At 36.8% G+C, this 27,306-nt stretch overlaps 1 protein-coding gene across 2 annotated transcripts in view; it reads right to left on the bottom strand.

The window, feature by feature from the left end:
- LOC112044856 (A disintegrin and metalloproteinase with thrombospondin motifs adt-1) overlaps nt 1–27,306 on the bottom strand; it is a 61,007-nt gene that overhangs the window by 12,217 nt on the left and 21,484 nt on the right. The gene's annotated exons all lie outside the window — the stretch shown is intronic.

The following is a 27,306-nucleotide window of genomic DNA, read 5'->3' as shown; positions in this document are numbered from 1 at the left end:
ATATTAATTTGAATACTAATTAATGGCTTATAATAATTGCTATGTTTATCTGTTCATCTAACGTTAGATACATACGGAAGCGAAACTACTAGTGACATTGATGTATTTAAAAACGCCAGTTTGGTTTAGTTCTTAAACGCAGAAGTGTGTTGCATGTTTTTGTATGGTTAGCAATCTAATGTTGCTGTTAATTTAATTTAAAGAAGTCGGTTAAAAATGTGTAGATTTAGCATTTAGCTAAAGACAATTAAATTCGTAGTCTGATTTTACAAGGAATATTTTAATTCGTCATGAAATTTTACCACCTATTTATTTCATATTACAACTAATTACAAAATATAAATAGGTAGGTAATTTGTTTCAGTTGTCAGGTTTCTTATAGCCTACCTACAACAAACAATTCTTCTGTGTACAAAGCACTGAAGTGTTTCTAAAACAGTTGTTTACGCATGAATGTATAGCAAAGAAAATTTATTTAGCACTTTTTTGTGAATCGATTAATTACACATCCAAAGTTTTGTACATAAATGGCTTCAATCAGTAGTAAATCTCAGGAAATATTTAGCCCAACTAACAACTTTACACGTTTCCGACGCAAGGACATTTAGGTCCATTGATGTGAGGGTAGTAACACGAAATACAAACATGGACACAAACCAGGCTAACCTCGCCGACCAATTCAAATTGCAGGCAATAACTATTGTTCTACCGGTTATTATCGCCTAGCGAGAAAATAACCTCGACACTTTTGACAATGAGCATTTTTCACACGGATTCATGTGCTTAATCGAATCCGACGTCTGGTCCAAGTTATAGTTGAAAAAATTTTTGTTAACGCTTCATTTTCAAGACAACATTTTCGTTTGGCGCAGTTGATAACATGACACAGAACTCCATGTAAGCTTGCGTATATTTTTCATTGGCTCAGGTGTTGCCTGGTACCTAATAGGCTTCGGCCATGGCTAGTTAGCTACCGGGACCATAATGAACATAAAAGACGTACTGCCAAGAGATATAGAGTTCTTGTTTTATTAGTTTTGATTCTGGTATTTGATTAGGTACAGCAAATTTTTTGCTCCAAACTTACCGAATTCTGTAACCGTTTTTAGTTAAAACGCTATTAACCAATGTCTTGCACCTTACACCTATGTTACACAGACGTCAAAACTGTTTAAGATCTACATACATTGTCTTGTTCCGTATTTACTTTAACAAATTTTCTTAAACTTGGGAACTTCCTTCCTCTATGTTTGAATGAGTTTATCTCTAAACGGTCCGTAAGATTGAGTGCAGATATTGATCGATTTCTTGTCGGCCTGACAACTTTTAAAAGTAAAATATCATGCCTTATGGAAAGCAGTGATGGGGTCTATGATAAGACGTGCTTGCCTCGTAAAATTCATATTCACCCTTGCCCTGAAGGTGTTTAAATTGTATGAGGCAGGAAACACAAACGGTAGAAAGGTATTCAACACTTAAGCTTTCGGTGGTCGCCTGAGAAAGAAAACTACGCAAGTATGCCATCATTTTTCCATTCTAACCATTCACAACCTCTGGCTCAAGCGCTTTTTCTATGATGTTTTTTATTATCTTAAATTAGGAGCTGGATAAATTTATGTTGTTTGATTCAAACAGATTGAAGCATTTAGAATTTGGGTATTACGCAAACTGCACATTTTGCGCAAAGAGATCCCAGCTTCTGTGAAACAATGAAAGTGTTTGATACGCGCGGTTTGGTTTTACGTAACGGTAGGTACAACGTAAACGAATCGTTTGGGATTATAAATGGACTGTTCTCGCTGCGTTGGTACAGAATTGCATTCGGTTGATTAATGGATTTTGGATGGTACGGTTGTTTGCAAGATGGGATTGTTAAGAGATGAGCTAGGAAATGATTGAAGAGTTTATTACTGATGGATGGCATATAAAGCACCTGTATCAGCACAACCGCTTTTTTCTGATTTAGTATGTATATTTTTGTAGGGTTCTTAATGGGAACTCAGCGTTTTCGGGGGATTTAGAGGCAACTCTGCCATTTAGGCTGAAATGCTAACTAAAACGTCTCTTGTGTGACTCGAACTTCGGTTTATAGGGGCGTTCTGATCAATGGGCTTGTAAGTAATGTATCAGTCCTGATACATTACTTACAAGTCCATTGGGCGGCTGGGCGGCGCTTCATCGTTTATAACAGAGCATTAACCCACTGGATAAGCCATAAGTGAGGCGAGATATCAATTATGAGAGGTATAGCTTCCATCACTACCTATGTGACTGTCATACCTCACTCTTATTTCAGACTCTGCATTTTGTAACATTAGTCATCTTAAAAACAAAGACAGATATTCTTTGGCTGAACAAAAACATGCCTTTTGTTACCTAAGTCCCATGACAACATTACCTACCCTTAAGACCGAAACAAGGACGTTGCTTTACAGCAGAATTTAGTAAACCATTGAGTTGACACCATATATTTTCCAACTTATCTGTAATTAAGATGTCAATTACTAGACATGCACGGTAAAATGTTTGCATTTACTGTTTTAATAAATAGGAAAGGAAAAGCTGTTAAGACATACGTTAGGGTCTTTACAATGAGGAGATCTAGGTATCCTACCTTTATTGAAAGCACATCTACCTACGTAAGTTCCTTTTACAATAGTGATCATAATGTCAGCTGGAATTGGTTACCTTGGTAATTGAAGTGAAGGAACATTGTGACACCTATTCATAATTCGTCACGCTCCGAGCTGATGGTGTCACGGATCGACAATACGATTTGAATATCGATAGACGATTTGCGAGAACATTTTTCAATGTCAATAGATTATAGTGCCATATAACCAACTGCCTCGCTGGTCTAGTAATTAGCCTACGTGGTTTCGAATTATGAGGTTCTGGGTCCGAATTCTAGATTGGGATAGAACTATTATTTAATGATTAAACTAAAGTCAAAAGCTTTTTTTCTTAAAGCGAAAATTTAGGAAATTTTAAAAAACCTGAGTAAGATGATAAGTTGTTAAAGGATGGCGTAAAATAATTAATTATTGACTAATTGCGAAATTAGGTAATTGTGCAAGAGAATTGCAGGAGAATTGGACGTCACTTGCTTATTTGATGAAGACCTCCGGGAGTCAAAGGGGTTAGGAGTCCTACATAACTCTCTTGCCTTTCCGTGGCGAGATATCCATGAAGATTTCTTCACGTAAAAAAGGTAATTGCCTAAATTGAATTACAGAAATTGGTATACTTATTTAGACGTAGACGACTATAAAAAGCCACAACTTCATTACAATGCTGTGCCAAAACAAAGGAGCGGCCTCAGGAAGTAAGGTCATATTTTTGTAAGCTAATAGAGATCACGAAGATGTTCCGATACGTGCTAAGGCGTAAGCCACACTTAAATCTTAGTGTTTTTTTTCTATTGCATTGAATATGATTTCCTTCGATTGAAGGTATATAAATGACAATGATTTTTAAGACAATGCACTCTTGACATTGATAGTAGAAAGACATTTAGAAAACCTTGCAGTACCGGATTTTCTAAATTGACTAAAATTTGCATAAAAATTTTAAGAACCCAATATCATGATGGCTGATTCTGACAACAATAAATCTTATTTTTCCTTCTCCACATTATTGGTATACCTACCTATATCGTTGACATCCAGGCGATGCACACGAATTGGTACTTATATTTTTTCTATGTTTCGAATTCAAACAGCTAAAGTGTCAAATGCCCTTCTTCGGTAATTTCCATCAGTCTTTATTGTAGTCAAACGCAAGAAATATCTCTCAGAAATAAAAACGTTTTGATTTGTAAGACACTTAACCTAATCCTATGAAACATATCATGTTTAAAGGTGAATAGTTAATTGTTTTGTATCCTTCTGCAAACGGCCTAACATCAAGATTATGGCACAATTACATCTGGCACCCATTCATGGCATTCATTTTCATTATTTTGACCCTGTGTTCTGCACGCATGGCAAAAAATATTATGAGCTTCTTGTAATTTCATGGCAGAAGAGCATCTTAATGACAACCATTACACTAACGTTATGCGGCATGCTAACATGTTACACAGTAAAACTGTGTAATCAATGTACGATCTTAGCAGATTGGATCAAGGCGCACAGTTAGGGTCATTTGGAAAACTTCTTTGAGCAATTTTACTCCTTTATGGGTTATGCAATAGTCAAGTCAGCTAAAGATTTAATCACAGGATGAAAATAGGACTTTTATTTTGGATTTTTTTAAATATAAAGTTTCATGATACATGATTCGTAATCCGGATCCATAGAAAGTCATTAGTACAAAAATTACTGTTTTTGAAACGCACGCTTTGTACAATTCGCAGTCTATCTCATAAATGGGTTAACAGTATGTTTCACATAAAGTTATTGCTGTAGAATTGTAAACCCTGTAACTTACATGATAATTTTTTCAGTTAAAATACAATTTCAGGCAAAGGAAGAGACATATTTAGAGCTATACGCTTGCCTAGAAGGTGTCAATTCCCTCTTGATTTAAAAATACCCATTATGGATCATCATCAGGAACGAAGAACCAGAACTTTTGTAGGTACGCGTTCAAACCTTCATTTCTTGCTCTGCATAAATGTGAATTTGTTATATTGGTGCTACCTTAACAACAAAATAAATACTTGATTAATTTCATTTTTTTATGTGTTCCTGAAATTCTGAGTCAATGATGGAAAATTCTTCTGGAAATATGATGGAAAAGACTTCATCTGTGCTTGTCAATAAGATGCAACAACCTTAAACGTTATCTCAAACGCCGAGCGCTATCGGGCGCTGATCTCACATATTGTCGTGTTATCTACAGCATCTCGCATCGACCCTTTGTTGTTGTTTAATTACAATTTAATTATGCGGCATCACACACAAAGGCGTTGGGATGTGTAATTTTTCAGAAATTATGAATGCAAAGTTGCTTTGTTTCCGTGAGTTATAGGAGGAAATATTTATGCTTAGGTTTGATGATGTTTTTTGTCGTGCCTAAATGGAAGGCCGCCTTGGTCGCCTTCAAGTTTGTCTTAATACTGGTATAAATAATAAGGTTCGGGCCCACTGCTGTGTTTACTATAGGGTTTAGCCAGACCATGAACCAAGATGGATGTTAAGAAATAAAGGCTTAGACTATGGTTGATTTGCATTGGGCTAAATATATTTGTATCACTCTGTGGAGAGGACATAGGTATTCGCCCCTCTTGGTCTTGTTTTCTTGTGACTAATGTGTCAATGTCCTACACTTTGGTGTTGGTATCTATTTTCACTCAGTTCAGAAAATTCAAGGTGTAACGTCAACTGTTAAAGTATCTTAGAGTCCCCATAGGACGCTTACGGGCTATGGTGGACAGAGTCAAGCGGTTTAACGAGAGCTTGTCTATATAGATTTATTGACAATGGTTCTTTTTATTTGTTTTGATTGACGATCTGAGCAGTTGGCCCAGCATTGTAAGTAAAAAGTCATAGCCAATAAACATGCTATACACAACAATGTTTAACTTTTATGCCTCACATCAATGGTGGCACAATACCCAAATCATATTACAATAAAGTATAGCTTAAGTTTCACAAATAACTTTTTGGTTGTTATAAAGCAATTAAGTATTACATATTTACGAAACTTACTACAGTCAGTTAGTTTCACCGCCTATTGAATACGAGTACTACTGTAATAAAACTATAAATGGGTGCTTTACTAACACGCAAGTTGATGTCAACACCTTACTTTATTAGAGAACAAGAAAGTTTCTAACTTACTACATTGTTAACAAAACGATCCTAACTATGTCACCTTACCATATCTAAGCAAGAACTAAGCCTACAGGGTCTGTAGCCATGTGGCACGTCGATTCTCTTTCTACAATGGCAAACGCTTCGAAAATGTATGGGAATGACGTTTGTTATCGACAGATCACGTGATCAACTTATCGATCAGATCTGTCATACCCATAGATTTATCGCATGTGTCTTCTGACACAGATCTCAGAAGAACGTATGACAAAACTCTACGTAATCAAGAGAAGAGATACAGTAGAATTGACAGACACTAAAATTTTGAAGTTGTGAAAAATGGCGTAGGTAGGTACCCAACGGTACACAATACTAAAATTACAATGTCCAATACTTACATAATAATTTAAAAATGTTTTCAGGATAGTTATCTATATTAATGCTACAAAAAGGAAAGATTAGATTGTTTGTTCGGAACCCTCTTAACTTGAATTTTAAGTTTTTGAAAAACCTGACATTTCGAAAGTTCTTGTAAACTAAGCCTAGGTAATTGAAATAAATGATTTTTGACTTTTGTTTGTTTTAATTGAATAGGCTTTGAAAGTACTGGAAATATGTATTTGAAAAATTCCACATTATCCTTGAATTATCCTTTTTCTTTATTGGATTTTTTTTATTGTAGTTTAGGCTTGCGCTTGACTACAATACTGCCTGATGGAAATCAATGAAGAGGTATATTATAAAGCGCGCTTGCCTAGAAGATGCCTATTCACTATTGCCTTGAAGACCTTAAAAATGAGTACCAATACCCATTTGGACTTACAGCCAAAGGATGCTCGTAGGTACAACAGTTTAGTTTTATACTATAGTAGAGATATAATAAGACCTGCTTACTATTCTTACTTAATCTGTAGATCTAGCCGTTACATAAATGAACCTAATCAGTTTTTTGTTCATCTAATTACTAATTACTCGTGCTGTTGCATACAACGCGTAGGTACTAGAACGAAAACAGCTAGACAGCCAGACATACTTCATTTAATGAAGGCCTATTTTTTGAAAGCCTATTTTCCTACCATAAGTAAGTACGGTAGAAAATAAATTATGAAGTTTGAACTATGGTGACTTTTGAAGTTAGTGGGATTCAATGACTCAAATCCTAAATTGAATTGATCCCAAGTATAAAGTAATTTATAGTGAAAACTGATATTTTACTTAAGGATATCATGAGGAGTCATGTCTCTAGTCGCCAGTCACTTAGCTTTGTGACAACCCTTTGCTAGAGACCTTTTAAGTTCTAAAAGTCTCTTATGGAGTTATTGGAAGTGACAAATATAGAGGAATGTCTCAAATAAAATTCGCTTTATACTCAAACGGTTGAGGATTTGCGCCCTTGAAACGTGCAACCCTCCAAAGCCATCACTATCCAAACTCCGTAATTGGCTTCTACTTGCCTATAGTGGGTATTATAGGCTGAGAAAGTTTCAGACTACATAAAATGTGGTATGTCTGGCAGTCGCAAGCTCTCAGCGCATACACTGACGTAATTGTCGTCACTGCTGCGCCCTAATTGTTGACACGACACTGTCTTAGCCACGCTGACTACACTCTGTGCAGTGGTGCGCATAGGTGTTTAACTAGGGTAGGCACTATACGTGATTTTTTTACAAAATGGAAGATACCTTCTTCAATACAAGTTCTTGCTGAGTCCTCACGACACCTGTCCGCCACTGACTCTGTGACTTTATTATACTGAGTTACTTTATCATCATCATTATTAACCCATATTCGGCTCACTACTGAGCTCGAGTCTCCTCTCAGAAGGAGAGGGATAAGGCCAATAGTCACCACGCTGGCCCAATGCGGAAGACTTCACACGCAGAAAATGAAGAAAATTCTCTGGTATGCAGATTTTTTCGCGATGTTTTTCCTTCACCGTTTGAGACACGTGATATTTAATTTCTTAAAATGCACAATGAATGAATGAAAAGTTGGTGGTGCATGCCCCGGACCGAATTTCATATCCACCAAGCAGAGTTCATATCCACTAAGCTATCACGGCTCTTTAAATACAAAATTCAGTTACTTAACCGTTACTTAAGTAAATTAGACTTGAAATATACTCTACTTGATTACTCTACTTTGATTTGATTACTCTACCACCCGTTAGGAAGGTTTGGCTGAGAAGAACCAGCGAGAAACTCAACAGTTGCTCTTTTAAAATAATCTTACATTAATATGATTTTTTTTTTAAATAATATTTGCCATATTGTTTATTATATAACCAATATTCCCATTCCACTCCAACTAGTCGGAAATACTGTGCTAGGAGTAAGTACGAGAATAGACCAACGGGGCGGGGATTGAACCACCACCCCGTGATGAGTCCAACCGCTCTTACCGATGAGCTATTGAGGCTTCGAATTATTATGATTTACAAGAAAATCATTACAATTTCTTTTAATTTTACTTCCTGTGTGAACCACGAATTAAAAGTTTTCGAAAACAAGTGAGAATTGATTCAGTAATTAAATGGCTGAGAATGAATGTCAAAAAAGTAAAGGTATCCACTCCAAAAAGAATATTTCACCCAACACAGCACAAAGAACCAATTAATATTACTTAATTTATTCAGAAAACTCTCCGATCCGTATGAAACTAATATGAAGCCAGATAAATTTTCGTGGACCCCCGTTTTCAAATTGTGAACCGCTATTATTTAGTGACGCCGGCGTAGACCCCCGTGAACCCCTGGGGTCTACCTGGACCACTTGGAATCAATGATCTAAATTCTAAACCTACATAATACATAGTTTGTTTGCCACGATTGTCAACCGCGAGAGCACTTTCCTATCAAAACCGGTTCATTTTCCCCCCATACTGAGCCGTGTCTAATACCTATTCAACACGTGCGATACATTACACGATACAGCATATTATAGTTTTTTGTGACCATGTAACTATTATACAAAGGGGGCATTGCATTCATGTGTGTTGCTAAACTTTGCCACACTAAAAGAGCATTGAGTTCTTTTTAGTAAGTACCTATAGAGTTTCATTGATAACCATGATATTATTGGCTGGTGGGAGGCATCGGCCGTGGCTAGTTACCAACTTACCGGCAAAGACGTACCGCCAAGCGATATAGCGTTTCGGTGCGATGTCGTGTAGAAACCGAAAGGGGTGTGGATTTTAATCCTCCTCCTTACAAGTTAGCCCGCTTCCATCTTAGATTGCATCATCACTTACCATCAGGTGAGATTGTAATCAAGGGCTAACTTGTAAAGAATTAAAAAAAAATATATAACATCCACTGGATTGTCACCGCTCTACAATCTAGAGATACATAAGTTTTATGTAATATAGAGTAAAAGGAAGATTAAACCAATATTTCATAATATTTTATATTGGGTAAATACCTTTAAATAAAAATTATTATTATTATTATTATTATTATTATTATTATAACTCGATCCTAAGTTCAAACCTAACACTTTAGTCTTTATGATCCGTAAACAAACAGGCTAACCAATATACTGACGACGCAGGTTCTTAAACCATAAAGGCAATTGTAAATACTTAACTAATTGCAATCACAATAAGTGCGATATTAGTTTTTGTCAGTCCTTAAACGGGACAAACGGTGTACAATTAATATTAATGTAATCGAAATTCATAGCAGGAGTGGCGGCCAGTTGCGACATTCTCAAAATGAGTTTGTGGTGCATTTGTAATTGACTGAAAATGTGGATTGAGAATTGAGAATTGAAGGTGCGGCGAGCTTTCAAGGATTTGTATTAATGTAAACTAACTAGCCGACAACCCGCGCCTTCAGCCGCGTAGTTCCCGTTCCCGTAAGAATACGGGAATAAAATATAGCCTATGACACTCACGAATAACGTGGCTTTGTAGTGGAAAAGTATTTTCAAAATCGATTTAGTTGATCCAGAGATTACCCCCTACAACTAAATAAAGAGATTTTACAAAATTATAAAGACATTTTTTTTCGAAACTACAGGACCGATTTTGAAAATTCTTTCACCTATGTAAAGCTACACTATAAGCGAGTAAAATAGTCTATATTTCATTCCCTTATTCCCACGGGAATGTGAACTACGCAAGTAAAACCGTGGAGGGTCTGCTAGCATAAGTTTTAAAGTCGAAAGCTAGATGCTGATCAGTTGGTTTACTCGTAATTTATTTTCTGAGAGTGTATTCTGATATAATGAGGAAGATAAGAGGCCTTGGTCCAGTGATTAGTCTTCGGAACGCGAGGTGCTGGGTCAGGCTGTGAAATACTAATTTTTTCTTCAACTTCCTCCAAAAAATTCCCAAAAATAAACATAGTCGTATTTGTGTGCATTTTAAGATAATAAATATCATGTGTCTCAAACGGTGAAAAAAGAACATCGAGAGGAGACCTGCATACCAGAGATTTTTCTTGATTCTCTGCGTGTGTGAAGTCTTGGGCCAGCGTAGTCTCCTCTCAGAATGAGAGTTGTTGGGCTATTGGCCTAACCCCTCTTATTCTGAGATGCGAATATGGGTTGATAATGATGATAGTGGTAAGAATTGCTTTATAGCGTGATTATGATAACGCTTATCATTGGACTATTTGCTTATTCGGTCATTCGTCAAAACATAAAAAAAATATACATAAAAGCTTAACAACGGTTCATTCGCCGTTCATGGATCATTAATCCACCGACTGCTCTGTACCGCTGATACAATTATAGATATTGTAATAAAAATACAATAGAAATGGCATGTAGGTAACTACCTACATGCCATTTGTCATCACGCATATGTCGTACATTATCGTTATCAACCTACGAATACAAACCAGTGGCGTGCATTTTATAAATACACTATCTACTCTCATAATTATCATCATTAACAGCCGATGGACGTCCACAGCTGGACATAGGCCTCTTGCATGGACTTCCGAACACAACTGTCTCGAGCCGTCAGCATCCAGCGGCTCCCTGCAACCCGCTTGATGTGTACGGTGAACCTAGTGGGGGGCCAACCAACACAGCGTTTTCCGGTGCGGGGTCGCCATTCCAGCACCTTGGGACCCCCACCTTGCCCATTGCCACTTCAGCTTCGCTACTCGCTGAGCTTTGTCAGCGACTTTGGTTCTTTGCGGAACTCCTCAATTCGACCACGCAGTGAAACTCCAAGCGTAGCTCGCCCGCTGAGTGACTTTGAGGCTTTTTATGAGGGTCACAGTTAGCGGCCATGTCACCGTAATTCATCACTGGCAACACGTATACTGTTCGAAGACTTTAGTCTTCAGGCACTGAGGAATCTTGGAAGAAAAGATGTCGCGGAGTTTCCCGAAAGCTGCCCAACCGAGTTGGATTCGGCGGTTTACCTCCTCCTGAAAATTGGACCTACCTAAATGTCTATTCTGTGGACCAATTAAAAGGCCGTATTTAAGAAGAAATTTTCCACATTTTGTATCTGCATATCTACCCTTCTGCACGCCACTGACATTAACAGCCCACTTGAGGGCTTTGTTGTATGAGAGAAGTTATAGAGCTTAGCTCCCGCATTCTGTAAAGTTACAGCGCTGTGACATCGTTGTTTCCATGGAAACTTCGTTGTTAGTGAGATTTTAATCTTGTTATCCCATAGAAATGAAGTTCAAATTATATTAAAACTTGTTACAGCCTTATAGGCGAATATTTCATCGACGAGTATAAAATAACAGAAACGCATCCCAGAGCTAAATTGCGGATTGGCAAGCATAAGGTGACAATATTTGCCGCTTATCAATCACTGTTAGATGTTAGTAATGCGATAAGCACCTGTCTTAACAATATTTAGAAATACGGCATTCCTTCCCCACAGAAAAACATTATTATTCTATCACAAAAAGCTCTATTACTACTAAATAAAGTTTTTTATAGGAATAGACCAGGTGCTGTGTGGTGTTGAGTTTTTAGGTAAGGCGCTGAGTGGTTCACAGTTTTGAACTCAGAAAAACATGCAGATTACGATTCTGCATGTTGCCAGGAGATTTGTTGGTTCCTTCTTTTGTTTTACCCTACACTCTAATATCGAGTTTATGGATTGAAAAAATGCTTCAATGTATCAGCTTTATAGCTAGTTTCAGCATAACAAATTTTTCATCATGACATTATCACACCTCTAAATACTGGTCTATATGGGCAAATGCCATTTCTATTTCCTTATTGTGTTGCTATGGTAACAATTAACGGAGGTGTTGCTGTGTGGTGTGCGGTGATGAAACCCGTGACGGACGGACGGACGCCATTGTTATTATTCATGAGCTGGTTAGAGCGGCGCTGCGCCGGCGAAAGTGTTTGAACTGTTCGACATTTCAGATCACAATAGCCAAGCACTTAATTGAGTTAAAACTACCTATGCCAGAGAGTTTTTAACTAGGCAAACAATTTTCCGTTAAGAGCCTTAACTTAAGTTTATTTTAAAGGGCAGCGGTGCTTATCTTGCATTCCTTAAGTTAAATGCAGCAGACCCTGATATAATAATATGGTAAATTGAATGTCAATTCAAGGCACGTTTAAGGCAACTTCTTGTATTCTGTGGCAACGTCCAGATATTATACTCGTAGATTGCTTTGCTGATCATTTATCAGGCGTCCACAGATCTTCATCGTACGTATCGGAAGCATAACATCAAACGGATTTCTTCTCCTACGGAACAAAACGGATTCTATTCTTTGTAGAAAGAATTGTAGAAAGCCTACTGATAGTGACTGAAACTCTGATAGTAGTTTATACTTTAGGCATTTAAAGTAGTTTAGATTAATGTTCATAGATGATTAACTTGATGACAATTTTTTATCAATATGAAAGCTTCGCAATGCAAGAAAAAGATGGTAATGGTTTGATACCATGTCTACGTTGTAGATGCATCAAACTTTACAACCAAGCTCACAGAGCTTTTGCCAAGTCACTACAGTTCTCTGTGACCTGGTGTTGTCCTAATAGAAAACACAATTCTTCTGTTTGGCAGTTCTGACCGTTTCTACGCTTTGAACACGATTGTTTTCACACAATATTAGTTAGTAATTAGCTACTGCTTATCATAAAACTAGTTTTACGTTAGTGGGAAAATCCCTAAAACATTGCGTCGCTTTACCCTTTTAAGTCTTTCTTAAGGTCAAACTTACAAATCCATTAGTTTTCCGTCGTATACAAAAGTGCTAATTAAACATTCGTATGGACAGAGGCTGTATACTTTGGCAATGGCCGTGAGATGGTGAAGGTAGTCCGAACAATGATTGATGTGCACGCGCATACTTTGTGGTAAAAACTTGTCCAAACATACTCCGACAATAATAAATAATATGACAAGGTCATATATTGATTATTGAGACTTGAATTATACCTCGGGCTCTTTTGGGCGCCTGCAATGTAGACCAATACGTGAATTATTTCCCTACTAGGTAATGCTCATAAATAATGAAAATTTAATTTATTGTCGGCCAATAGCAGCGGAATAGAAAATGTAACCCTCTCTCTCTCTTTCTTGTGATGGGAATAAAGAGAGAGCGAGCCATAGTGGCGTCGTCTAAGACCTAATTGGATGACAAAACAAATGACAGGTCTAATAATAGGTTTAGTTTCAAAAGTAACTGTCAGTTGCATAGAGTGGGACTAAATACAGTATTTATTAATACCTACATACATTATAGTATAGTATACAGTATAGTACAGTATAGTAGGAAATAAATCGAAGGGAAAAGTCAAAGGGATAAGGGTAATTGAGATAAAGTAGATGATGAGTAGATCCCGACACCAGTTGAGTGGGATAAGGACAAGGAGATGATGATGATATTTAATGAAAAATAAATTCAAACATCAAGAGATCCATTTTTTTAAATCTAACCTACTCCTTATATAAATCTCAGTAATAAACCCTCTTCACGCCAATTTAACTCGCACTTGTCTAGTTTTTTAAATAACATGGTTAATATTCTTAAAAAGAAAGAAAATAGATTAAGAATTTACGGAGGCTTTCAAGCCTTTAAGCAAATTTGACAAGTGATTTAAAACAATTAGTAATACTTAATGATTTGCGTCGTTGTTAATTTGTTAATCTAATTAGACACGTGGACAACACGTAATCATGCATAATAGCAATGTAATAATACTCTAAAGGTTTGTGGCTAGTACAAGAATACTTAAAATTAACATGACAATAAGACTTCTGAATTAATTTATGAACTGTCACCTTACACTAACGTAATTATGTTATCTGGTAGTGGGTAGATTTAATGGAATATATATATTTATTTACATATTTAATAAATAAAAATAAAAATAAAAATAGCCTTTATTCTCTGACTGCTGAATACATACGATATACCTAATACTATTACTTAATTTATATACTAGAGCAATCAGGTTGTCCTTCGACATAGGCCTCCTCCAGACTTTTCCACTCTACTCGATCTCTGGCCTTTCCTCGCCATCCTTTCGGCAGGTCATCCTCCCATCTCTTATGTGGTCGCCCCTGCCTCCTTTTCCCATCTCTGGGGTACCATTGCATGACCTCTTTAGACCATTTTTCTTTCGAGGATCTCAGCACCTGTCCCGTCCAGCGCCACTTCACATATTTACATATTTAGGTACAATATAATGTCGTCGATTTTGTATGATTTGATGATTATATTTATAGGACTACTACCTATGTTCTTATTCTAAACATTGTGTGACCTATTTCACATATTCCTTGTCTATTCAGAGCCTGTAGCCATGTGACCCGTCGATTCTGTGTCTACAAACGCTAACGCTTCGAAAACTAACAAAATGTGTGAAAATGTCAGATGTGATTAACGATTTTTGTTTTTAAAATTAACTTTATTTCTATTGAAATGTACTAGAGATTATGTATTAATAAAAAACAAATAAGTGAAACTGAATTATAAAGTAAACAAAAATAATCAATGCCAATTACAAAATGCAAAAATGTTACAAAATGTTTTAGGAATTAATTTTCTAGTTGTATGGAATGCGATTGTTATCAAGGCAAACACTTCACTTTGTGTTTTACGAAACTAACAAATTACTGGGCTGGGTTAACCTGATTTAGTTTCTTGTGAATATTAAACGTTAAAAATTATTTTGCCTTAGCATTCATTTTCAATGTGGATAGGTAATGGTTTATGGCTTCTCCAAACGTTTCTTTTTCTCTTTGGTAGTATCAATCGATTGACTTTAAATTAAATTGAAAAGACAGGTGAATTGGAATTTTTAATTTAAAATGGCATTTAGGTATAGTTCTCACTAAACAGATGTAAAAAAATATATTAATCTTTCGCTTTTCTCTTCAACTTGCCGTTAATGAATTGCTAAAATAAGGAAGTTATTTAGTTGCCAAAATAAGATGCTTCATTTCTTTTTCAAATGTCGTTGTCCTACCAATGAGACCTGACCTGAGATACCTATCAAAGAATTGAGAGCGTCTCTGATGATTTAAGGTTCTATGGATAGGTTAGTCTCTTTAGCTAACATCAGATGAATTGCATGCTCATTTGGTGCACTAATCTTAGAGATTTTTGAATTAATCTTAACTCTTAGGTGTTGGATATTGGTTTGTAACAATTAATATAGCGACTTTTGATGCAACAAATGTTCCTTATTTGGCAATAATAGATATCGACAGAACTCGATACATTAATAGACCGAGTCGAATTCAAATTGTTAATCAAATAGTTGATAGACTCGATCGAAACTCGCATTCATTACTTATGTTTCGTCAATCTAACAGAACTATGTTATAATTGCTTCATTTTGCTTCATAATAAAACTGAGTCTAATATATGTGGCTATACCTTACGTAGCTAACTTTTTAGCACATTTCAATCAAAATTCAAATACTGTCTATGTTCCTTCTTCTATAAATCTATGGAGATCTACCGAGGAATTCTCTATATTCGTTTAAGAAGCCGGTAATATCGCCCCGTAGTATGGAATAGCATGTTAACTCATGACGTTACGTTGGCTATTGGAGATTAAGGGTCAAAGATTAATATCATCCTAAACCTAAATACCCACATTAGAACAATCTCAATCACCCTCCCCCGCAATATTCGCGTTTGTTTAAATGCGCTAGTGTTTAGAACTACCAGTGGGTTGTACAAAACATTTTGTATATTACAGCCAGCTTCTTGATAAGCTTACTTTAAAAGAAGGGAATAGGTGTAACTTTGTATGATGTTGATTATTGATTAAAATGCTAACTGAATAAGGATGATGACTGATTTTTAAATTGTATATAAATTAAGAGTATGCTAATAGTAAATCAATTTTATAAAAGGAACAGGGTATCTGCGATCATTACTTTCGGAGCTACAGGGATTGAAAGGGTCAGATTTGCGACGCTGCCGCGGATCCCTGAAAGACGCCCCATACAAAATGGCACGAACTAATGACGTCGTAGGTAATGTAATGATCGTTACATTTGTATGTCCATTCAAACAAAATTACTAATAAGTATCTTTATTATTTGTGCGTTAATGTTTATAGTTCGTGTATTAAAAATGTCACATTTAATGTAAGGAAACTAAAACTGTATAAATTTTCATCTAATTACGATAATAGATTTTGAAATTTTATCTCATTTATTTTACAAATATCCAGACAATCTTTGCTTTTCATGTATAAATTAGTTAACATTGGCCTTATTTACCCGAATGTATCATAAAAATCAATATATTCAAACCTAGTCATCATCCCCATTAAAAGGTTATCGACACGGATGAAGTCGCCTTTGCAAGTAAAGTATAACTATCGCGTATGACATTAACAAAGCACCCTGTAGGGCGTGACTTAGGAACTCAAGAAGTAGATCTGTCGCAACAGCCCACACCCCGTCAAGCGCAAACCTGTTGGCAATTAAAAAAAAATGCCAGTTTGAAGATGCAAATCGCCAAGGCTCACAGATAACAATCGAAAATGGATATTTGGTCGTGTGTGGTAACCGGCACGGACATTACTCAAGCTAACTGCTGGCTGATGCAAATAAATTCATTCTTATCTAAATTACTTATAATATTGTTTAATTAGGACCTGTTAACTGTTGGTTCGGATTTTACCCCATAATTTACTAAATAGACGTGCGCCTTGACTTAGATTTTGCCCGTTAAATATCTCTAGCGTAAACTGGAATTTGTTGATATTTGTAAATACAAATGTTGTTGTGCTTTAATAAAAATACTTAAACAATACACATCACTATCTAGCCCCAAAGTAAGTATACAGAGCAGCTTGTGTTATTGGTACTAAGATAGTTGATATTATAATATGCACATACATGTATATACTACATATAAATACTTATATAATGTATAAATACACACTGACACTAAAAAAACCCATGTACATCACACGAATATTTTCCAGTTGTGGGAATCGAACCCACGGCCGTGGATGCAGAAAGCAGAGTCACTACCCACTGCGCCACGCGGCCGTCACGTTTAATGCAGCTGTTTTCGAAAATAGTACCAACTGGGACTTAGTAGGTACTTAGGAACTCATTAAATGAGCTTTTGTGACTGCGCTGGGGAGAAGTACGGGGAAAGTCGGTGAAAAATGAAAATACAAGCTCATAAGGCTTAGTCGCAGATTGACAGGCGTAGGACAGGCTTTGTAGGGCGTGTTACTGGCATGCCCTAAGAAGTGTAGCTGTCGATACCTTTTACGATACCTAACTACTAAAAAGAAAACAAAGCATTTTTTTTTATAAAAGATAGAGTTCTAAAGAAGAAAATAACATGTATCCCTAATTCTGTTACGAGTATCAATATCTTAAACAGTTATTTCATGAAAGAATTCCATTCGTTACAAAATCCGATTACTGTGTAACAGTAAACAACAATAGCTTTACGAAACGACAGACACGATTTACGTTCGCCGATGCAGGAGTGTCCAGAAGAAAGAGTTCTTGGTTCTTAAAATGAATTTATTAATATAAAAATTACAAACTAATTAAACTAACGACGTCTTCGAGCGTAAGTGAAGAAGTGTGGTAAATTTCCATGTCACTATGCACCCGTGCGATTTGCCGAATCAGCGTTCCAGTTACGTACACGTGTTGAATAAGGCCGCGAGTCCAATGCGGGCGGAGCGACGAGCGAAGCGGCATGTAACACCTCCCCCTTCGAATCAGCAACTATTTCTTGAAGTTTAAGGGAAAAGTTGCTGACAGTTGTTCGTGGGATGCTTCTTGCTTCTGACGATCTTCGGATGTCTTCGGTTCAGTGTAGACGTGAAATGTCTCTATCTTAGGCTTCCCTCTTGTTCGGCGGTAGTATGATAGAGATGTTAATATGCAGGTAAGTATCAGCGCTCCCAGTAGCAATCCGTAGAATGGAATGGTTGTGTGGTACAATATCGAAGTTTCTTGAATTTGGATGGGTTCTTGCGAATTTGCTCTATCTTGGACTTCATGAAGTTTCTTCAAATCTATCGAGTTAATATTCAAGAGTGGAATAGCAGGATCCTCTTCAGGTTTGACAGTAAAGTTAGCTATCTTTAGCGGATGTCCTCTTATTCGGTCGTTAACATTGGCTAAGGTGAATTCATCTGTGTGAAGTACACAGTTGTGTGGTATGGTAGCTAAGAAACTTCCGGATACAGTGTTAAGTTCATCTCTTTCACAGGTAAGTCGTATTCGAGTTGGGTTTGAGAATACAACTGCGTAGTGACGATCGTCCAATTTTTCCATTGCTGGCCTCGTCAGGTTGATGATGATTTTCTTGCAGGTGTCCGTCGGTTTTCCTTCGATTATATTGCTGATGCAGTCTGGAGTGGATCTCAGTTGATGATTGATTTCTTTCTCACAGATAAACTGTGTTTCTACCTTCGGGCATTCAGCCTCAATGTACACATGAATATTTCCAGTTAAGGCAAGGTAAGGAAAAGGAGGAATAATAACCTGATTAAACTTATTTGGTACTACGACTAATTTGTATAGGAAAAAGGTAAGTGGAGATACTATTGGAAATTTAAATATGAAAACTATGCGATTTCCACTAAAGTATGAACCTGATTTTACGACGTCATAATAATTTCTAAAGTCTAAATCTAATATTTGATCCCTCCTATATAGAGTTTTAATTCTAACTAAAGTACTATTTATCATATCTATACTAAGCATTGAATGATGAGTGCGCGATTCACTGCAAAATGCTAATGCGTTTTCTAACCTACTTATCTCATCTAATAAACTATCTAAATTATCATTAATAATTGAAAGAACTTGTCCGAATTTAGCGAATTTCAACAGAGAATATGTTCTATATTTGTTAGAATTAAGTAGAACATGCATGCTTTCATTTAATTGAACCTGGTTATTAACAAGTTTCGTTAAAATAGATGTATGTTCGTTCATCAGCTCTTTATTAAGGCTAATATGACGATTTTGTTCAGATATCATTTTATTCTGATTTTCTTTAAGAACTTGAATAGCGTTTTCGTACTTTAAAGCATCCTTATAGTCTAGATTACCTGTAATACTTTTTATTACTGAGCCTAAACCATCTATTAAACCTCTTTTAGAACGATTAGGCTCAAAAGTTAACAAGCGGGATGTGGCTTTATCTAATTTAGTTGCAAGGTGATCAATCTGGAATTCATATAATGCATATGTATCATTGTCCAGTTTGTCTTTAATATTAGTCAGTTGAGTTTCTATTAAATTGATATTGGTCTGAATGTCGGTCAGGTCTACGTATTGTAAAAGTATATGATGGTCAGTTGTAAGTCTCATTGGTCCCAGTTTGAAAGGTAAAAGTCCTGGTCCATCTTCTAGTCTTTCAAGTTTTATCTCGTGTCCCATGGTCTGAACGAAGGGCAGCATCACGAGTATTCTGTAACAATTTGGTCGTTTTAGGGGTACGTTTTAGTCGAGCTTTAGCTACAGGCCCCTTTTTCCTAGAAGTGTATATGTGAATGGGTGAGTTAGCCAATACGGTATCATGTGTGAAACGAGGTGCAAGTTTCGATCTACTAGCGTAAGGGTTATTAATGAATACTTGCTGCTCGGGTTGATATTCAACTTCGGGTTCGCGAGTTTTATTGCGATTTTCCATGAGTGCGGATCGATTTGCTAAAGATGAGTCATTGATTATGTCATAAACTTGCGTCATTTTATTCTTATGATTTTCTATATACTGTTAGAGTAAATGTGGGGTCAAGTCAATGTCAGTTGGGTCCCTAGGGTCAGTATGTCCCAATATAATATCGTATGGTTTGCATTTAGTAAAACTATGAACTGAACTATTATATGCAAGTATAGCATATGGCATTAAGTTAATTACGGATTCATCTTTGTGCTGTAATTTCAAAATGCGGAGATGTTCTAATATTGTCGAATGAAAACGTTCAATATTACCGTTAGCATTCGGAGAGTGAGCTAAAGTCTTATGATGTGTAATTTTATGTACTTTGCAAAATTCTGAGAAGATCTGATTAGTGAATTCTGTACCTTGGTCTGTAATTATAGTAAGAGGTAAATTATGATGAGTACTAAAAGTTAACAGAGCTTGTATAACACTAACCGCTGTGCCATCTCTAAGTAAGTATGCTTGACCATATTTCGAAAATACATCGATAAAAGTTACGTATTTTTCACTTTGCGCCGTAAAACTATCCATATGCACTATTTCGAAAGGCCTAGTTGCAGGTGGTACTAACTGAAGTTGGGGTCTTATTGGATTTCTATCGTACTTGGCTTGCCCACAAATTGAACAATCATTGATAAATTTACTTATGTGGTCTTTCATCTTAGGCCAGTAATATCTAGCGGAAAGAGATAGGTAACATTCGTTTATACCACGATGGTTCGTTTTACCTTCGTGATAGTGACGAATGATGTCTTGCTGTTTTAAAAATTCTTTAACGTTCTCAAGCTCCTTTTTTGCTAAAACTAAATTCATTGACGAACTTCTGAAGTTATCCTGTATAATTGGAATAATATCATACATTGCAAGGGGTGGATTTATAGAAAGGGCTGTTTTAATTTTAGGTTGCACGTATTCTTTGATTGCGTTCACAAGATCTTCCACCAAATTTGACCTAGATAACTGAACAGATGTTCGAGTATGAGTGTCAAAAGGTTTAGTCACAGTTGTACGTTTTTTTATGTCACCTACAATAGTCAAACACAATTGTCGAGGGAATTTATTTAAGGGATCGTCCGTTATAGGAATTTCAAGTATAGGATTCTCGTCTGCCGTATGTGCTGTAAGGGTTTCAGAGTCATTTAAGGATGGTGGTCGTTCGGTGGGGTTCGCTACTATTGAACTAACTTCTTCGTTACAGATCTCAATGCGTGATAGTGCATCTGCATTAGTGTTATTCTTACCTTTTTTATAAATTACAGTAAAATCATATTCGCTTAATTTCAGTCGCCATCTTGTAAGTCTTGAGTTCGGTTCCTTAAGGTTCATAACCCACTGCAAAGGTTTATGATCAGTTACTATCTTGAATTTTCTACCAAAAAGATAAGGTCGAAAGTATTTCGTTGCCCATACTATTGCTAATAATTCTTTTTCTATAGTGCTGTAATTTATTTCGCTATCATTCAACGTACGTGAAGCGTACGATATAGGTTTGTCGGAACCAATTGTCCCTTGTGAGAGTATTGCACCTATTGCAAAATTCGATGCGTCTGTAGTCAGAATAAAGTCCTTGTCAAAGTCTGGGTATTTAAGGATGGGATCATTAGTAAGTAGAGTTTTACACCTTTCAAAACTATTAACGTAATTAGAATCAAAAGTAATTTTAGTTCCTTTTTTAAGACACTTTGTCATTGGTTTGGTGATTCGAGCAAAATCAGGTATGAATTTTCGATAATACCCTAAGAGTCCTAGGAACTGTTTTATTTCCTTGGGGGTCTTAGGCATAGGATACTTTTGAATAGCAGCAATTTTATCTGGGTTAGGTTTTATACCTTCACTACTTATAATATGTCCTAAATAAGCCGTCTCGAGTTTTAAGAACTCAGACTTGTCTAATTGAATTTTAAAGTTAGACTCTCGCAATCTTTGGAATACCTTTTCCAGGTTAACCATGTGCTCCTGGAGACTTGTACTGAAGACAATTATGTCGTCCAAGTATACCAGACAAATAACGTTTTGAAGTCCTCTAAGAACATTATCCATAACGCGTTGGAAAGTAGAGGGGGAATTCTTCAATCCCATTGGCATTCTTAAGAACTCAAATTTTCCATTTTCGACTTGGAAGCCTGATTTTGGGATATCTGAAGGATTCAATTCCACTTGGTAAAATCCAGATGCAAGGTCAAGGGTGGTAAAGTACTGACATTTGCCTAACTTGTCTAGAACGTCTGTAATATTGGGAATGGGGTATTTGTCGTCGATTGTCTTTTCGTTAAGCTTTCGAAAGTCAACGACCAGACGCCATTTCTTTTTTCCAGATGCGTCAACCTTTTTTGGTACAACCCAAATTGGTGAGCTCCAAGCTGACTCAGAAGGTCTTATAATACCCTGTTCTAACATCTTACTAATCTGACTTCGAACTTCATCACGATGTACAAAAGGATATCGATAACTCTTAGTGTGAATAGGAATTTCGTCGGTTGTTCTAATGCTATGTTTAATCTTATTCGTGAATGTTAACGCTTCACCTTCAACATAAAATACGTCTTCATACTTTGAGCAAAGAGTTGTTAAGTTAGCTTTTTCCTCTTCATTCAAATGGTTCATTCGTATTCGCGATATGATATCTTTAGCACGCGGCGATAAGTATTCAGTACGAGCACACTCAACATTGAATACGGTTGCTTGCGTAGCTTGATCTAATGAAAATATAATGTCGTTCTTAGTTGGATTCACGACTTCAACGATACCACGACAGTTCTCAACTGTAGCGAGGCATTCGCTTATTATACAGTTACAGACAATCTGTTCTTCAATTAATACATCACCGTCGGGTGCATTAATTGGTAACCTAAGTAACTTAGAACTTTTAGCAGGAATTATATCTTCATAGAGATTTAAATTCCGAGAATTATACATTTGTATTGGATTAACTGCGAACTTAGTAATTAAGCTTAGTTCTTTAAGATCTAATTTAGCTTCCCATTTTGTAAGTAAATCCATACCTATTAAACCGTCAAAATGATCGTGAAATTTATACACGAATAACTTCATAGTGTCATTATCATTAACTTCTGGAAAACATGGTAAAATTATGGAAAAATCATTTTTAGTTGTAGCGTGAACATTTGTAACTTCAAACGGATCGTAATTTAGTGGAACATTATAAAAATAATTTTCAACTGCCTCGGGGCTGATAAAAGACTGATTGGCCCCTGTATCTATAAGAAAATTCAAAGGTGGATCGGAAATTCGTATATAAGGTAATTGTCTATGAGTCTGCAAATTAAGTTCTATTTTAATTTGCTGGGTTTCGAAACTCCCTGAAAATCCTGATCGTTGGACGTCTGCGGTTGTTCGTCAGTAATCTGGGCATTGCAATTGTTGGTCATGTCATGAGGGTCATGAGGGGTGTTGTAGTAATAAGGATATTGGTCATAGTGCTGGTAGTTATAGTAATCTACGTCATTGTTAGAGTCATAGTAATATTCGTCACAGTCGGGATAGTAATTGTAATAGTCATCATAATTCGAACATTCATTCAGATTGACATCTCTAGATTTAAAATAATTAGTAGGTGGTGGATTACCTTGTCTCGCCCAATTCCAGCCGGACGGTGGCAGTGGTCTGCTAGCGAAGCGGCTGACACCGCTCATTGGCGTAGAGGTATTGTGCTTTGGCGGCAATTTGAACACTGCGCTACGCTGGTTGTTGCCAGGCAGCGGCGCGCTGAACATTTGCTGCGTACGTGTCATAGGTGACCTAAACTGGCTAAATTGTGGGGGTGCATGATAACCCTGTTGCTGCGGTCTAGACGGACCGGGCATGTTAAAGTTCATAGGTTTATTAAAATGTGGTAAAGGGTTATTACTGAACGGAATATTGAAATTACGGATAGGCTGATGATTGTAATTTAATGGTGCTTGCGGTGAAAATTTCTTATCTGGCATATGGCTACTTCTACTTTGCAAATATATCGTATTAGTTTCCTCGTGGACAAACTCGAGAGCTTTTTCGATCGTATCAGGGCGCATGCATCTAATGCGTGAGCCCAGCGGATCCTTTAGACCTCTTAGGTAGGCCTGAAGGGTGAGCTTTTTATACAAATCTCTCTTAGCTTCTATGGTAGTTTGCAATGTGTCGTGTAAAGATACATATGTCATTATCGTACTAAAAAGGTTTTGGCAGGATTCGTAAAATTCCTGAGGTGTTTTAGAACCCTGACTGAGTAGAGATAAATCATTATATAACGCTATTTCATTTCTTTGATCACTAAAGTTATTAATAAGCGCTTTGCGAATACCTGCCCAATCGGTAGGTATCCCGTTCGTATTAATCAGTCGAGCGGCCGGACCCGATATCTTATTAAGAATACCGTTAATTAATCCTAAATTATTTAATTCGAGCCCGCTGCCATACTGCACGACGAGCTGGTCGCATAATTTAATAAATCTAGTTAGAGTATTCGGGTTCCCGTCAAAGTCCGGGACTAAGCGGAGAGCTTTATATATATTCTCTAAGTCGGACATATTATTATCTATTTTACGCCTAGAGTCCTGGTCTTTAAGCCTACTACTAACGCTAGGTTTTGGTTCTTTCCTTGAGTGGAAAATTTTGAATAATAGTTTAATCTACTAAAAAAAAAATACTATTACTACTTAGGTGTTTAATAAAGGATGTAGGACACTGGAAAATTCAGCGTACTTACGTGAACATTCTTTCTTGCTGACTCGATTCTGTTTCTGGAATCCTCACTGCGTGGCTACACGTTCGATCTCGGTGAAACTTGAAAGTCTATCGAGGTGAGAAGACGATGCGAAGTTGGCACTATTTCTTACGACTCGACCCGAGATTCTACCGTAACTGCGCCATTTACGTTCGCCGATGCAGGAGTGTCCAGAAGAAAGAGTTCTTGGTTCTTAAAATGAATTTATTAATATAAAAATTACAAACTAATTAAACTAACGACGTCTTCGAGCGTAAGTGAAGAAGTGTGGTAAATTTCCATGTCACTATGCACCCGTGCGATTTGCCGAATCAGCGTTCCAGTTACGTACACGTGTTGAATAAGGCCGCGAGTCCAATGCGGGCGGAGCGACGAGCGAAGCGGCATGTAACACACGACAAACATCCAAATGGTTTTTATTATAAAACCTATATAAAATTGCAATACAGTTACAGATGGGTTGCTACGAATACGCGCTGAATATTTCACAACCAGTTTTGGTATACAGGATATAACGTAATAGAATAGAATACTTTTTAATATCATACATGCCTCGTTGTTTCAGTTGTTAAATCGATCATGAGGTCCTGGGTTCGAGTATTTGGTCGGTTTATGAAATAATAAGTTATGCTTTAAAATAGCGCGGCCAGCTATTTTCACTGCAATCGCTAAAGCTTCTAAAATTAATGGAAATGACATATTCGTTTGACAGGTTGAACACGTAACCTATCGATAACGAATGTCATTCCCATACATTTTATATGTTTTCGAATCGTTAGCGATAGTAGAAAGAGAATTAATATATATGGAACATGGCTAGAATGGCTGTGTTAGGAATTCGTTAGTTACATCAAAGAGCACGTTAGATTAAAGACATTAAAAAGTTTAATTTGGAACAATTTAAAACATTTTATGCCATCGATTCCGGTATTTCGATAGTTAATTACTGAGATTTTTTTACCACTGAACAAAAAAAAACGCTACAGCCCTAATATTACCCTTTTGATTTTGAAAAGACGCATTACTGTTTGAATGTGTGAAGGGCGAATCCTACTTCCTACTAATATTATAAACGCGAAATTTTGTATGGATGTTTGTTTGTTACTCTTTAACTCCGCAACTACTGAACCGATTTGGATGAAATTTGAAATGAAGATAATACCCTGGATTAACACAGGATTTTTCATTCCGGAAAAATCCATGGTTCCCGCGGGATTAGTGAAAAACTGATGTCAACGCGGACGAAGTCGTGGGCGTCCACTAGTAATACAATATTTTATAGCACAAACCAGGACTAGAACCTAACCCCTCATGATCTGGATCAGAGCCCCACTGAATCTACGAGACATTTATAATGATGTAAGTGGCGGTAAGATAGTCCGCGCGGCTCGCCCGCAGTGGGCAGGTTTCCTTATGCAGTTAATCAGCGGTCAATGACACTTGCACAGTTGCAGTGTAAGCCTGGTGGCACACCGGCTCATAATCTTTGTCTAGGCATTTATTTATTGTGAACTAATGGACTTTTTGGTGTCTCCATGGATTGGTTTCTTTTTTTTACCAACACTCCGAATTTACTGTCACAAAATTCGAGTCGAGGGGCGGCCACATAAAATGTGTATTTAAAGAAATAAAAGAAAATTCATTTTAACATTGTACTTCATGACTAGACTAGATTTATTAAAAACTTTTTTTATTATTTTTAGGACAGACAGCTTTTTTACAGACAGATCTGTGGATTCATAGCATTTTTGGATTTTATTTCAAAATTTTTGATGGTTTTATATAAAGAACTGAAAGTTTCATAATTCGTTCTATGAAATCAGATAAAGTAGAGTATATATAACTTGGTATTAAAACTAACTTCATTCGTTTTATAAAATGCGCTCGAGATTTACTAACCCATATTACCGCAACCGCTTTTATGATCGACTATTTTCTGGTCAAGTTAGTAGCGACGATTTATTTTTTTCTAATCAAGCGGTTCAAGTTCAAGTCCTGGTTTGTACTATAAAATATTGTATTGTTCTCCTTCCCTACATTGGAACAGTAGTACGTCTTAAATTTAACTTTTTATACATTAAAAATAGGAGCTCGCAAATAATCATAAAACAATCATAGTCTCGGTGTGCCCCGACCTTAACCCACTAATAGGAATGCGACGTTTCCTCGCTCTTCCGAACCGCAAGTCTAACACGCAGCAGAACATGGGCATATTTGTGTGACAGATTTACTTGCGTGTTATCTCAGCTGCCCGATGGCTCGTAACAATATTAAGAAGAACAATGCGGTTTTAGATACATATATTACCAGTAGTAATATTGTCTCAGAGCTCATACGAAATAGTACTACACCATCGCTGTGTTATCGCGAACAGCCCTCAAAGATAATTATTATAGTTTGACGGCCTCCGTTGCGCAGTGGCATGCGCTGTGGATTTACAAGGTCCTGGGTTCGATCCCCGGCTGGTTCGTGGCCGGTGGTACGATGTCGTATCGAAACCGAAAGGGATGTGGATTTTCATCTTCCTCCTAACAAGTTCGTCCGCTTTCATCACTTGCATCATCACTTACCATCAGGTGAGTAGTCAAGGGCTAATTTGTAAAGAATAAAAAAAGCCATTCAAAAACCGGCCAAGTAAGAGTCGGAGTATGAACTCATAATCGACAGTGATCGATTGTGCATTCCGACAAAGATTAAAACAA

The sequence above is a fragment of the Bicyclus anynana genome, chromosome 20 (genome assembly GCF_947172395.1).
Source record: "Bicyclus anynana chromosome 20, ilBicAnyn1.1, whole genome shotgun sequence".
Classification (NCBI taxonomy): domain Eukaryota; kingdom Metazoa; phylum Arthropoda; class Insecta; order Lepidoptera; family Nymphalidae; genus Bicyclus; species Bicyclus anynana.
This window is presented reverse-complemented; position numbering and strand designations above follow the sequence as displayed.